At 40.7% G+C, this 6,371-nt stretch overlaps 1 pseudogene; it reads left to right on the top strand.

The window, feature by feature from the left end:
• Nucleotides 1–5,058: 5,058 nt before the first annotated feature.
• On the top strand, nucleotides 5,059–6,128 carry LOC114614287 (annotated as a pseudogene).
• The last annotated feature ends 243 nt before the right edge of the window (nucleotides 6,129–6,371 follow it).

Genomic DNA, 6,371 nt, shown 5'->3' with positions numbered 1-6,371 from the left:
CCTTCCCTTTGTTGTTCAGTATTATACTCCCTCGGTGCCGCCCTCCCCCTACTCTCTTCCCATTACTTTATTTATTGATTTACTTTACATCTTGGTCATTGCCCTCTCCCAGTCTCTGTCTCACACAGTTCCTCCCCCTCTCCCCTCTCCCCTTCTCCTCTGGGAAGATGGAGGCTCCCATGGGTATTCCCCCACCCTGATACATCAAATCTCTGCAGGGCTAGGTACATCCTCTCCCACTGAGGCCAGACAAGGCAACCCAGCCAAGGAAATGGAGGGAATAATTTCTTATTCAACAGTAGAATTCTAAGAGTTTATCAGGGAGCTGGGGATGCTGCTCTGGTGGTAGAACTCTCATCTAGCATGCATGAAACTCTTGGTTTGGTGTCCAGTATTATACAAACAAGGTGTGGCAGTGTATATCTGTAATTGTAGCACTTGAGACATGGAGGCAGGACTGGGTCATCCTTGGCTATATTCTAAATTTATGATAAGCTACATGAGAATTAATCTGGCAGCCTATCATGAAAACAAGTTTCAAATTTTAAGGTAACCCTTTCCCACATTCCCCTGCAAGGAAACTAGTGGAATCTCTCCTGTGTATTTAATCCTACCTGTGAAATCACAGCATGGGTTTCAATATTGCTTTTTCCCCTTCCTCTTCCTAACATCAAAATCTGGAAACCCAAGCCATGTGTATATCTTACTGCTGCTGAGCTACTGTGTTGTAGGAAGTAATAGGGCTCCCCTTGACTCTAAATGAGTCATCTACAAGCCATGGGTTCTTCAAACTTCTACTCCAATTATTTCCACTTATAAACACTTAGTAAGCTCTCACTGTAGGGTAAGTCTTTCATCATGCAATTGCTTTGGAAAAACATAAAAATGAATTACAAACTTCTCAGACTTAAGTAGCTTTGGAAAATGTGTTAAAGACAATAAGCAACCTGATCCGAATTTATCTCATAGTTCTATGCACAGAAAAGTTGAAGAGAGCTTTAAAAATGCCTCACAGATAGTTTCTCATGGAGATGTTGGTGATACGACAGCATGGTAAGCCTTTGTATTCATTACTTTTCTTATGACTATTACATAAAACCTGACAGAAGCAACTTAGGGAAGGATCTAGTCTGGCTTAGAGATTTATGGCAAGGCTTGGAGACATGGTGGGGACACTAGCTTCCATCTGTGAAGTCAGGAGGAAGAGGTAGTTTGTTCCATCTTGAAGGATCAGAAATCATATAGAACTTGGATTAGAATCAGGACTCATAAGACCCCTCCTTATTGTCATATATATATATATATATATATATATATATATATATACGTTCCATGCCCCTGAAAGTTTCCACAACTTCCCTAAACACCACCACCAAGTGAGGACCAACTCTACTTTCTAATGAGTATTTTCTTCAAATGGGCTTTCATTTCTGTAGACTAGAGCCTTATGGGTAGGGCTTTGCTCTCAATGAACATTTCCCATTGTCCTCTGGCAAGCTGTTTTCCCAAATGGTACTTAAGGAAAGCACAGTGCATGCTGTTCACACCCACACTGTTTTGTCCCTTATGTGCACACTGTTCACACTCACATTGCTTATGTGCATCTTTATATACCTTCCTACTCTTTGTTCACCAAAGAGGTGTATTTCCCATATTCCACTGTTAGGGCACAAAGGTCCTTGTATTCACACATAAGCGCTAAGGAGACCAGGAATCTTAATCATGTGGGGGTGTCTCCTTCAAGGAGGAAATAACTTTTTTCTACTCAGAAATCTGGGAGTAGATATTGTTCATGACCTGATGACCTTTGCTATCTGTAGAACCAGACCCAAATCCCCAGAATGTAGTCTTAGACTCTCCCTCCCCAGACCTTGCTATCTGTAGAACCAGACGAAAATCCCCAGAATGTAGTCTTAGACTCTCCCTCCCCAGACCTTTGTCTTTAGCTCTCATTTAATAGAACTGATCCTTGTGTTTTGTCACATGTGTTTTATGGTCTGCTGACCTTTATGCTACCTCAATCAGAGACAACACTAGATCTTAGTCCTTTAAGCTACAGAGACCATGTTCATGGTCACAAGTACTTCGCAAAAGGGTTTCTATGTAGTCCCACTTTCAGCTTTATTGTGCACCTAGAATCTGAACAATTTTTGCCTGGAAACTTTTTCCCAAATTCTGTTTAAATATGCTGGAAATAAACCACCTGGCATCAGACTCTCTAGAAGTTCAATCAGGCTGCGCAATTTTCATTCTTACTTCTTCATGGATTGTTTTCCTGCCTGCTATGACACTTGCTGGGACCCCCCTCACTTTACCTTCTGTTCCCTTCCATTATAAACTTGGCTAAAGTGAGTAAATAACAACCATGCCACAGCCTGAATGCTGTGCTGTTTAGAAACTTCTTCTGCCAAGCAAATTAGTCCATTATTTTTAAACTCAATCCTCACTCAGCTTTTTAGGACATGGGCAGAACATAGATAAATACTTTTCCAGAGTGTAAGAAGGATGGCCTTTTATTTAGTTCCAGATACAGTCCTCGTTCCCCACAACATTCTAGGGTTTTCAAACTTGCCTCTATTTTTCTTACAAATGAGTCAAAACTTTGGTTTACTTTGAATTGATGCTTGTTAAGTGGAGTGTCAAAGTTGGGTTTGTTCTACTCTGTTGGCCATCTAATTTTCCTAGCAATGTGTATTAAAGAGATTGTCACTGAGATTGTCTTTTCTGCAGTGCTTGTTTTTGGAACTTTTCTGAGAAAATAAGAAGCAGTAAATATATGTGTAGGATCTCTGTGTCAGCTGACAGCAGGGTGCCTTATTTTTCCCTCTGGAGTACTCTGTTGAGCTTTTAAGGCCCACAAGGATTAAGCCACTTTGATCCTACCCTCCAGTGCCACTTTGGCCTTCCAGATGGAACACACTTGTATATTCTTTCTTGTGGTCTCTTTGGCCATCTTGAGAATATTATCCAATGAATGTGATATCTGAGAGATGTCATGTTGGTAATATAGACATACATATATGTAAAGGCATGTAGAATGGGAAGAATGTTTCTAAAAAAATCTTAGCAAGTGTCAGGCTACCAGGTTATGGGTATTTATTTTGTGTGTGTGTGTGTGTGTCTGTGTGTCTGTGTTTCTGGTTTGTTCTACATCTTAAAGTAGTTGCCTTCAGTTTAAGACCACTTATAAAGTTACTAACATTCCAGTTGAGGGCATAGCACATTGATACAGTATTGAATGAGCACACAGGAACCCCTGGGTTTGATCCCCAGCACCACCTTAAAAATAATCATGTGTGGGAGGCTCACACCTGCCATCTCAGCACTCAAGAGGTAGAAGTAAGAGGATCAGAAGTTTAGTATAATCCTCAGCTTCATAGTGAGCATGAGGCTAGCCGAGAATATGTGAGATCGCCGGGTGGTGGTGGCGCACGCCTTTAATCCCAGCACTCGGGAGGCAGAGGCAGGCGGATTTCTGAGTTCGAGGCCAGCCTGGTCTACAGAGTGAGTTCCAGGACAGCCCGGGCTATACAGAGAAACCCTGTCTCGAAAAAAAAAAAAAAAACCAAAAAAAAAAAAAAAGAATATGTGAGATCCTCTCTCAAAAATTAATTTCTCTGCCATAAATCAGTTTGTCAGCTAATAATCTGTTACTTGCTATTTGTTTCCCACATGTCCATCAAGGTCATTCACTCCAAAAATAAAGCTCCACTGTGCTAAACTTTTGCCTCCCCCATGAACGTTATCTAAAACCCTTGCACACAGAGAGAAACAGAATAAAGTTGAATGCGTTTAATACTGCACAGCCAGACCATCAGTCTAACTGAAACCCTAAATCAATTTATCTTCAGGAATGAGAAGGCTTACTTTTCTGGGTACAGGAGAGCTTTGAGAGGTCTGGAAATCTGTGGAAACAACGGACTCTTGTAAGAGGTCAAATCCAAGGCTGGCTTAATTTCCACATCTGAGTTAGTGACTCAAAATTGGGTTTGTGTTTTCCATCTCTAGAGATGTGCTTGTCTCTCATGTAGTAAAGGGGCCTGGTAATGGGCTCACACTTACAAGCTAGTTTGAAATGGAATTTTTATAGAATCAATTTTTTGGTTGCTTAAAGTTAATTGCTTTGTATCTAATTTTAGTCCCATGGGGAGCAATTTCGATCTCCCCCAGCAAACTTTATCTTGAATGAGGCTGATCTATAATCTTATTATATGTGTCTGGGTGTCTGTAAGTAAATACCATGGAGTGTGCTGTGTTTTTAAAGGTCACTGTGTAGTTTTAACATGTGCCACAAAGTTCACTTTGGGCAAAGCAGTAAATTGTTTCCCTGATGCCAAGTCAGTCATTGTACCAAAAGAGAGTTAGGAAAATGTGAGGAAGTCTGGATCACCGTTTCTCATCCATCACAGTTGCTAGGCAACTTGCAATAGATCTGCTGTTTTAAGGATATGAATGAAACACTGCACTGGGAATAAAATGGTAACAGGGCTGCAATAATCAGAGAGAGAGATTGCACATTACCATTAGCTAGCCTAGAGCAATCAGTCTTACAGTTCAGTCCCTGGACCAGAAACATCAGACTGACCTGCAAATGTATCCGAAACAAATTCAATACAGACAAACAAACAAGTACAGGCACACAAAAAGCTCAGATAGCCTATTCAATAAATGAACAAATAAACACAAGATAAATTTCTCAAAAACAAGAACAAATGACTAATCAGTCAGCACACACACACATACACACAAGAGCAGAGGAGGGGGTTTAACATCTGTAACCTTTTGGAACCTGCGTATCAAAACTACATTGAGATTCTAGTTCACTCTCTGAATGGCTGTCATTAAGGAAACAGAAACAAATATCAGCGAGAATATATGAAAAAGGGGGACTTTCATGTGCTCCCAGTAAGACTGCAATTTATGCTCATCCATTGTAGAAATTAGTATAGAGATTTCTCAAAAAAACTAAAAATGAAATTACCATATGGGGTTCAACTATGCCTTTCCTGAGTATGACTGCTAAAGGGAACCACGTTGACATACAATACAGATGCCTACAGACTGTGTTCATTGCAACACCATTCACATGCCAAGTTATGGAATCAACCTACATGCCTGAGAACTGTCAACTGGGTAAGGAAAATATAGAGGTACCAGATTTAGTTTTACAAAGAAGACTAAAGCGAGCCATTGCAGGATGCCAATGGAGTTTATCACAGAAAGTAGAGTATGCCAGATTCAGAAAGACAAGACTAGATTCTACTCAGGTAGAATCTAGAAATATAAAGATATAAAAGTACAAGGGTGAATTATGGAAAAAAGAGGAAGAATACTTAAGATGATGTAGGGTGACTACATATATACATAAAAATATCAAAATGGAGCCACTGCAGTACATTGAGCTCCATAGAGACAACACTAGGGCAAGTGAGAGCCAGACGGGCACTGGGCAACTCTGTGCCTTTCGGAGGAAAATCAACTAAACATGGGCAAAGGAGATCCTAAAAGGCCGAGAGGCAAAAATGTCTTCATATGCATCCTTTGTGCAAACTTGCCGGGAGGAGCACAAGAAGAATCACCCAGATGCTTCTATCAACTTCTCAGAGTTCTCCAAGAAGTGCTCAGAGAGGTGGAAGACTATGTCTGCTAAAGAAAAGGGGAAATTTGAAGATATGGCAAAGGCTGACAAGGCTCGTTATGAAAGAGAAATGAAAACCTACATCCCTCCCAAAGTGGAGACCAAAAAGAAGTTCAAGGACCCCAATGTACCCAAGAGGCCTCCTTTGGCCTTCTTCCTGTTCTGTTCTGAGCACCACCCAACAATCAAAGGCAAGCATCCTGGCTTATCCATTGGTGATGTTGTAAAGAAGCTAGGAGAGATGTGGAACAACACTGCAGCGGATGACAAGCAGCCCTACGAAAAGAAGGCTGTCAAGCTGAAGGAGAAGTATGAGAAGAATATTGCTGCCTACAGAGCTAAAGGAAATCCTGATGCAGCGAAAAAGGGGGTAGTCAAGGCTGAAAAGAGCAAGAAAAAGAAGGAAGAGGAAGATGATGAGAAGGATGAAGAGGATGGGGAAGAGGAAGAAGAAGAAGACGAGGATGAAGAAGAAGATCATCATGAATAAGTTGGTTCTAGCGCAGTTTTTTTTTCCTTGTCTATAAAGCATTTAACCACCCTGCATACAACTCACTACTTTTAAAGAAAAAAATTGAAATGTAAGGCTGTGTAAGATTTGTTTTTAAACTGTACAGTGTCTTTTTTTTTGTATAGTTAACACACTACCAAATGTGTCTTTAGATAGCCCTGTCCTGGTGGTATTTTCAATAGCCACTAACCTTGCCTGGTACAGTCTGGAGACTGTAAATTG

This window comes from Grammomys surdaster, unplaced genomic scaffold (assembly GCF_004785775.1).
Source record: "Grammomys surdaster isolate TR1022 unplaced genomic scaffold, NIH_TR_1.0 130, whole genome shotgun sequence".
In the NCBI taxonomy this organism is placed as follows: Eukaryota; Metazoa; Chordata; class Mammalia; order Rodentia; family Muridae; genus Grammomys; species Grammomys surdaster.
This window is presented reverse-complemented; position numbering and strand designations above follow the sequence as displayed.